The following is a 9,663-nucleotide window of genomic DNA, read 5'->3' as shown; positions in this document are numbered from 1 at the left end:
GAGAATACAACTGCACGTTATTCTCGGGATTACGCTTTACCAAATGAACTCAAATGTACGTATGAGCGCGCGCGCGCGCGCGTGTGCGCGTACGAGCACTCGCGTGTATTAAAGGTACGGAAGGAAAAAAAGGCAAAATGGAAGTAGGTTGTATTTCGTAGCGAGTCTAGGCCTACGGATAAAGCGTATACGAAGCCTTGGCTAGTAAGCCAACGAGCGAAGGGGAATCCAAGTGCGAGGTTCCGTCGCGCGGAAAAATATACCCATTGGTCAGGTCGGAATACGGTAATATTTATATTGCATGAGTATTGACCCGGAGTGAAGATTGGGAAGATTTTTCTCGGAAAAGTATACGCGGTACTTGGTTTACAATTCGGCATGTTCTCGAGCCGATAAGATTAAGAGAATACGGGCCAACAATTTAGTGGGCGTTGGTACGTATCGGTAAGAAGCAGCGCGATAGAAGTAGAGGAGCTTCTCGTTATGTAAACTTCGCTGTCCACGACGTCCTATTCTTCAAAGCATTAATCCAATGCATTGATAATAATGAGATAGAGAGGATGGTTGTGAAAAGGTAACGTTAAAAAATGCGTGAAGAAAGTTTGCTTCCCAGCTAATAATGATATTTGCTTACACTTTGCACTTGGCACGCGTTTAAGGAAGTAAGGAAAGCAAATGTCGATATCGAGAGAAGGAAAGGATGGAGCAAGGCCGTCGATGTTCAGGCTTAAATTTCAAGGTTGACACGGGGACAAGGATGTAGGGTCCATTCTTATCTGCGAATGGCAGCAAAGGATGTTAGCGCCAAGTTTTGCGACGCCCCATGATGATTCGGCCATATTGCCTTACTCGCCTGCAAAGTTGTCGCCGACGGTGTTGAGTTTCGCATCCTCCGTCCAAAGGAGCGTATAGATAACGTATGCACTATGCGCACACGCACGCACTCGTGCACGCACATACACATGCCTTAACGTCTTGAAGCGTGAGTCTGTCGGAGGTTGGGCGAGAATGAATAATAGAAAAATACAAAAAAATATAAATGTCCGCGTCCGCGAATGGGGGAGGAGGGGGGAAGAAAAAATATAGACGGGTGATGAAAAAAAGGTGTCCTCCGAAGCGTCGGCCCAACTTATATAATGTATGGGCTAGAAGAATGGACCACCCAGGTCGAGCGAGAAGGAGGGAGACTCTCGAGCTCGAGTCCCCCGGGCTCGAGAGGACCCTCAAGGGTTGAGCCGGACTGGGAGCGCGAGCGGACCACTCCATCAGCGGGTCAACGGAGCGACGGAGACGGGGAAAAGAGCGCGAGCTCCCGGCGTCGCGAATTCCAGAAAAGTGAGAGGAGCCGGAGGAAAGTGGCTTTTAGAGTCTCTCGCGAGGGTGACGCGCGCGTCTCCTTTATCTTTCTTAATCTTTCGTAATCCCCGCTACCGCACGTCGTGTCGGAGCGAAGGTCAGATGCGGCGTGTGTGGGCCCCGGATGAGGTGTTAATCGCGACTACCGTGCGGCGTCAATTAGTGCGCGGCAGCCCACGTCGATTATTCAGCGGGTCCGCGATGTGTCCCGACGCCACCGTTTCCTCGGCCCACTCGATCCCCGGAGGTAGCACGAGCAAGGACAGAGCAGCCGTTCTCGGGCCAGGAGTACACTGGGCCCCTTGTTTCCCGGCTCTCAACGATGACTTCGAAAGCCCCTTCCCTCTTCCTCCCCTCCCGCACCGCACCCGCCCCGCGGTCCACTCTGCCCCTCATCTACGACTTTCAGTCGCGATGACCAAGCTCTTCCGCGCGATGTCCTTAACCGGCCGTTCCTCGCTCTTCATTCATTCGGCTTGCTTCACCTTTTTTCTTTCACTCGCTCTCCAGCGTGGCTCTTACGGCGCCACGATTATTGCGTTCTTGACGAGCAATCGGCGCGCGCGCGCGCGACCGCCACTGACAACCAAACTGAATAAAGGAGGGTAACGCGAGCGTCGCTTTATTTGCAAAAACAAAGTTTGCGTAGGACAAATAGACGGACGTAGAGCGTCGCGGCTTACTATCAAAAGCGCAACGAAAAATTCCAGTCCAAGCGCGGTTTTTTTATCATATTACTCCCCCTCGACTACCGTTCATTCTTCGTTTATCGTTTTTCTTTTCGTTGACCTCGCGCCTTGAGATCGGTCCCCTTTAAAATCCGAAGCCGCAGTCGACGATGGTGTACACCCATAGACGTAATGCGGCCGCAGGAGAAGCTACTTGAGGCAAGCCACAATAGTACCACAACAGAAATTACCTCATTATTATTATGGAAAAATGGTCCTTTATTAAAGAGGAGTTTCGTTACCTTGTTTGCCCGGACGAGTAAAGCCCCGTCGGTCCAAAGACTGGAGGCAATTTCGTTCGATGCCTCGCGCTGATTAATACAATTGAAAAGCGCAAATTTTTAATGCAATTCCTAATCATTGCATTAAAAAAAAAACATATACGTGCGAGCGGGACTTCATGGGAGCGAGAGAAGGGGTGAGGTAAATACAGAGCGAGCGAACACCTAAGCGCGTGCGTGTGTTTGCGCGTACGCGCGCTCTCTTACACGCGAATGACAATCATGCAAGAATCGGCTAAAGCCTAATCGCGAATGCGAACGAAAAAAGACGAAAGAAAAAGGGCTTTTAGGAAGTTGACTCCTACTTAATTAGCTCTTGTTTGAAGTTGCTGTGCCGTGTGCGCGAACATGCCTATACACGCTCACGCGTGAGCTAACACACACGAAAGCACAAAAACGCGTACTCATTTCGTCTTTTCGCTCTCGCTAGCGAGTTTTAACCTGAATTCGGAAAGCTGATAGGTTGGTTGGGGTGGCAATTGGGTGGGGGAATAACGCGGCTGTTAGGGGGCTCGGGGTGTCGTGGCGGAGTGAGGCGATAGAGGGGGCGGGAAGAGGTTGCGAGGCGGTAAAAGAGGGCAACGCGTGCATCGGCCGTCGGCTCCGATCTTGACGTGCTCGCCTCGGTCTCGGCTCTGTGTGCTTTTAATTTACGGGGCGGCAGGCAAATGTTTGCGCCACTCCCCTGACGCTAGCTCGGTCCTCTCTCTCTCTCTCTCTCTCTCTCTCTCTCTCGCTCTCTCTTTCTCTTACTCACTCGCTGAACTCTCGCTCGCTCTCCGCGCATCAATTTTCCCGCGCTCCTTGTACGCGTGAGCGAGCGACGTATTGACCGAGTCCGCGCGGGTAATCCAGGTGAAGTCTCGGCGCTGCGCTTATCTCGCGGAAAAAATAAGGAAAATAATAAGCGCACCGAGCCAAAGTCGCGACCAAGGGGTGAATGCAATGGATGGAGAATGGCCGAGGTTATAACGCGAATCGCAATTAGATTGTCACTTGAGCAACCGGCAGGCAGCAGTCGCTTCGTGGCTTTTAATAAATGGAATAAAAACCCGATCAAATATTTAATTGGAAAATATTTGAGCGAGTGTCTATCTGGGTGTTGCGGCGCGTTACCCTAGCCGCGATTGCGCATAGATTTATAACTGTAAACGCGCGTTTTTCCTTTCCAACGGACGCCACTTCTCCTCCTCCTTCTCCTTCTGCTCCACCTCGTCCTCGTCCTTCTATTCACCGACCTCGTTGCCCAGTCATCCTCCACCCTATCCATACGAGCTACCAAGATATACAGCGCTATCCGCGCAATTATCTACGTGCGAGCGAGCCCGCGGACCTTCGAAAGAGAGCTTGCGCCTCTGCTTGTTTACCCCCTTGTACGCCCGGGTGAGCGGGAGAGGGTTGAAGAGCGCTGTCGACGATTTCATGAGAAAGCACGAGCGTGAGAAAGCTTTTGCCTCCAGTACACATTCTGCATAATGTATAAAGAAATCGATTACTTTTTAGGAAACTGCCGCTCCTCGACGCCCGAGATGATTGACGATAAGTACGGCGGAAGGACAAGTGTTACGCGACGGACGTAATTACGGCTCGTCGGCACACGCTTAACTCCACGCGCCACTCGTAAATATACGCGACGTTTAATGTCCCTACATTTACTCTCCTCTTTCATTTTTATTTTATCATTATTATTTTCCCTTCGTTTATTTTGTTTTTCACGTGGCGCTAGAGAGACGTCCACGCGACCGGAAGCCGCGACCGGGAGTCCCGTCTTCATTCCGGCAACGACCTCGATTTCCTTCTTATTTATGAAGCATTAATGTCGCGCGCTTAAAATCTCACTGACGAGGCTTATCGCGCTCGTGACGACTACGAGCCCCGTTAGTTTGCACAGGTGGACGATTAGCGAACCACGGGATTTTCGGCGCCTACTAGACGGGCAAAAGGAGGAAAAGCCCAAGACACGGGACGAACGTTTCTTATTAATTAGCGAACGTCACGCATCGGCAGCGCGCCCCCGCGACGGCTTTAATTGCGTCGTGTCAAAAAATTTATTGCGCTTAACTGATGTCCATCCCTGTCGGGGGCGACCCCTGCGCACTCACCTCGGTAATAGGTGAATTACCGTTGCCCTCAATTATGCAGCTGTCCGAGCTGCCAGCGCTTGTCATTTCTCGCACTTTCATGCCCTTAATGCACAAACGTTGAGGAAAATTTTGGAAACGTAATGCCGATAGTAATGCCCGCGGCCTCGATTCGTAATAAAAAATAAATTAGAGCTGGCACCGGTTGCCCGCCTATACCTTGTATTTAAAAAAAAAATTGAACCGGACGGGCGAGAGGGGGTTCTACTAACCCTTCTAAAGTTTTTTCTCTAACTTATCTTCAGTACGCGAGGGCAAAGGAAAACGAGCCTTTATCGAGGGCGCAAGCTACCTTCCGGACTTGATATTTTCTATCCCTTCGCAAGATGTGTTCAATAGCTCAATCAAACTGAAAGAGAGACAGGCAGAGAGAGAGAGAGAGAGAGAGAGGCAAATAGAGAGGGAGAGAGGTAGTGAGTGAGGCAGTTAGGGGGGTATAGAGAGGGGTAGAAAGAGAGAGAGGGAGAGAGAGAGAGAGAGAGAGAGAGAGAGAGAGAGAGAAAGACCCGGACGATTTTGTTTGACTTTCCGCTCCGTAATCGAACACGGCGCACAAGCGTTTGATCTTTACGGTACTGGCTAATGCACGCGCTAATAACGCATACGCTCTTCTGTTTTTTTTTACTTTCTCTTTAGTTTATCCCTCCCTCTCTCTCTCTCCCTCTCTCTCTCTCTCTCTCTATCTATCTATCTATCTATCTATCTATCTATCTGTCTGTCTATCTATCTATCTATCTATCTATCTATCTCTATCTGTCTATCTCTCTTTGATTTTTCTGCACTTCTATATTTTGGCCGTGCATTGCATTCGGCAATACAAGTAGACGAGGCCGCGTAGTTCGCAAAATTGCAGCGTATTTGCATTCGTGAAAATCCACAAAGCGCCGCTCGCCCAACAACGCGGCGAGGGGATGAAAGGTTTGGTGAAACCGCTGCTGGAATTTCAAGCGGCGATATTTTTACTCGCAAAACATACGCAGTCCCGCTCAGACATTCATGTGACTAAGGAACTAAACGTTCTGTTTTCTTAATAAAACTGACAGGTGCGTTATTGATTATCTAAAAATGGCGACTATTATTTAGTAGAGCTTCCAAAGACAATTTAAAAATATTTCATTATGTTTTTAAATGTGGTTAAATTCATTTTTACCATTTAAAGAACATTGTCATATAATTTTCTATGATTTTACCGTCTATTAAAGTGTGAGCCAAATACGAAAAATGATCTTGGTATTAATTAAGCTAATTTAGTTATTCTTGTCATTATCTTGTGCAGAATTAAGTCGGGTATTTTACCGCCGAATTGTGAACAATTGTGCATGTTAGCTTTTATAATATAGTGCAATCGATAGAATATTGGTTACATGAAAGCAATTTAAAGACAAGAGTGTACACGGGACGTTTTTTAAAATTCCGTAAAGTCTCGTTCTGTTTGCACCTATTTTTCGTGATATTTTTTTCATTAAACTCTATTAATACGTTGAATTAGTTTGTATATTAAAATATTGTGACGGTAAAAAACATAGTATACGAATTTAAATGTACACATTAAGATTTTAATTTTCTTAAAATAAGATTTCGTAGATGAAAGGTGAAACGCGTGTATATAATGTCTAATATAAGCAATTATGAAGAAATAAATTAACAACTAGTATAACTAACTGCGTATAATGTGTAATGAATTTGAGTCAAAATGCATCAGAATTTGAGTCAGCGCATACTTGCGTATATAATATTAATAAAAAATATTTGAAAATTATAAATGCGATAATTTCTCATTATACTTGTAGTGGAATTTTTATAATTGAATATATCTATATTACTTATTATCAATAAATAAGTTAAAATTTGTGGTGTTAGAAAACTTATTAACGATACAACTAATATTTTGCAGTGAAAGGGTTGAATATTGCAGATAACGAGTTGAAAGAAATTTCATGCAAATAATTGTTTTAATTTACAGTTGCGGGAAGTACAATATCTCTCTAAATCATGGAATTATCGAAGCGATCTGTTGACTTTTGGAAAATTCATGATTAACGCGCGTGTAGGCACGATCGGAATATTGCTGGAACGCAAATTTGTTTAGTAAAACTCCGTATAAGCTGTGCTAACCGGTTGACAATTGCGCGTTGCCAAATCGTTAATGCTCTTCATGCGACGAGTGCTGATTGCGTTTTTTGCGTGAAGGTGGCCGCCGCTGACGATTGCCACAACAAGTTTTCACAAGCAGCAAATGCTCTTTTATCTTTATCTAAGAACGCGCAATTTAACGCGAAGGAATAAATAAACGCTGATTCCGAAGGTGTAACAGCCAGGAGCAAAAAAGACAGGAAGGAATAAAAACCCGAAACGAACTCGGCCCAAAACCATTAGTCATTCGTTGCGCGGGATGGTGGGAGAAAGGACGTTCCTCTTGCCTCATCCCCTCCCGACCTAAAATACGTCGATCAAAGGCGACTTGACGTGGAAGCACCTAAAGGCCGATCGTTCGTCGAGACACGTATTTAGGGTGAAGGGCAGAGAGAGAGAGAGAGAGAGAGAGAGAGAGAGAGCCGAGGTACCGGTAACGAGTATTTGCTGGCCAGCTCGATGCATAGTTAATGATTTGTCAACCAAACTCCCCCGAACGGGGGCGCGGCCAACCTGACTAGGCCATACATAATAACTGCCCATAAACCGGGACGATCTCCAGGGCACGCCGAGCGAGGATCCTTATGCAAATAAGCGCACGCTTACGTTCGCGCCCGATACACGCGCTCTCGCGAGCCCGAATTTTCGTCTACGCGCCGGACGACGCGTGTCTTTATTAATTAAATGTAGGCCAAGGATGCCAGGGCAGAATACCGGGGGGACAGGGCCACCAAGATCTCCAAATATTTGCGAGGCCAAATATCTTAGCTAAACAGGTGAGTGTCGCGCGATGGTCCCGTCGAGTGCACGAGGCGCCTGCGCAATTCACTCGCCGGACTCGTTCGCTCATCGGTCACTCCACAACTCTTTGCCCGTGACTTTTCACCCTCGGCATCCCGACGGCCGGGCCCGTTGCTCTTCGAGTAGCTCTTCGAGACGCGATGGCACGCAATTACCATGGTGGGCAGGAGGCTCGGCGGGCTGGTGGGATGTGATGGCCGGGGGGAGGGGGAGGGGGGGAGTGCCGAGGGTGATGGATACGGGGGAGATAAATGGCTGAGGGCGCGACCGAGTTGAACGTTAAGCTTGTAGGTAGAATAAAAGAATAAGGAGGAAGGAAGGAGAAATGCGCCCCGTAAAAAAAGGAAGAAAGAAAGAAAGAAAGAAACGGGAGACAGAGGGGTGCGAGCGCAAGGCCGAGTACGCATAAGGGCTAACGAGATCAGCGCGAAGTTCCGGGGCCGGTGACCGGCTGTTTACCGATTGGCTTAAATCAACGCTAAGCCGATCCAATCCAATCGAATCCGAGGCCAGCGGCGACGGCGGCCCCTTTCTGCCTTGTCCCGAAACTCCGTACTACCGAGAGCTTCACAAAGGCGACTACGTACACGCGCTCCATGCACTACTGTCCTCTCTTCCTCCACGATTCTCGTTCCGTCGCTAGCATCACGTAGGATGCGTAGCCGAGAATTATTGCGTCGATAATTATGGACGCGGGGGTCGTAGGTGACAATAGGCGGACGGCACGCGAGCGCTGAATAGAAAAATTAAGGAGTCAGGTAGACAAATGAGGCTCGGGAGGAGAGAAATTTGTCTGCGGTTAGCAAAGCCCAATGTCTCACGACGGGGCGTCCGCCGAGGATCCGTTCTTACTTAAGGATTATACGTGGAGCTGGGCTCCCGTCGCGAGGACACCAGAACACATGCTCCTAGACCACGAGCCAACACGCGCCTCTCTTTGCTCGTAGATCGGGAAATTTGACTGGGGCATTGCTGAAAGTCGCGCGGGGTGGTCGTCGTTTTACAGCGCTAAGCGTCCTAACGGCAGTTGTAGCCCCACACTTACGGTCACCCGAACATCTGTATATGCATCATTAGCTTTTCACTCAAAACAAGGCCCACGCGCTCCTACCTCTCTCTCTCTCTCTCTCTCTCTCTCTCTCTCTCTCTCTCGCTCACTTCTTCTGTCCGTACGAATATATACATATAGTAATGTCTAAAAGACAGTAGGACCTTTTATAGATCGTTATTTTTCTTGTTGCGCAGGATAAGCCCCTTCCGACTTGAAACGCGTGTGCACGAGCAAAATAGAATTAGACTGATTAAAGAGTCGAACGCTATCCTCTAGTTGGTTATTACATGAAGTTGAATCTGTGTTTACAATGTTTGCAAACGCAATAAAGCACCGAGTGAAATATTTAACACCTTAATCAATCTTTATCGCTGAGGTAGGGTGATGGTACTGGTGATGGTGGTGGTCGTGGTGGTGGTGGGGATGGTCGGTGATGATGTCAGTGGTGGATGGATGGCGGTGGGGGGGGTGGGGGGGGGGGGGGGGGGGGGGGGGGGGGGGGGGGGGGTTTACAAAATTCCTGTAATTATTTCTTTAAATATTATTAAAGAAATATTTACTTACGTTGGGGTTATATTAACTTGATTTGAAAATATATTTTTGTAAATCTACGATTTGTCTACAATTGAGTAAATATTTCTTTAGCACTATTATCGTGACTATTTACTTCAGTATAATAAAATTATTTTTCTTTTCATTCTATTTTATTATATAATAAAATATTTGATGATATTTTATTGAATGGACTACTTACACAATTTCACACTCTTGGCATGATCTAAAGGTAAATTTGCAACAGATCAAAATGCCTTTATCGCTTAATATAAAAATCGAGTGCTAAATATAAAATTATTTTGATTAATGTAATTCAGAGCGGACAATCATTTGATTGTATCGAACGACGTTACAAATACGAATGCAAATACGAAAATTATGCCGTCGCTGTGCGGAGTGATACGCATATTTTGAATTACTTGTCTGTAAAATTTATTATTAATACTTTGATGAAGCATGGATTCATCGAATAAGAAGCTAATTTATTAAATATATCATAGTATTTATTTTTCAATATTAATTTATTCTAAAGATATATTAAATATTTTAATTTTGCATTTTATATAATTATATTAATTATTTGTTAAGAAATATTATCAATAGAGCTCAATTGCTTC

The sequence above is a fragment of the Ceratosolen solmsi genome, unplaced genomic scaffold, assembly GCF_000503995.2.
Source record: "Ceratosolen solmsi marchali unplaced genomic scaffold, CerSol_1.0 scaffold7, whole genome shotgun sequence".
NCBI classification, from domain to species: Eukaryota; Metazoa; Arthropoda; class Insecta; order Hymenoptera; family Agaonidae; genus Ceratosolen; species Ceratosolen solmsi.
This window is presented reverse-complemented; position numbering follows the sequence as displayed.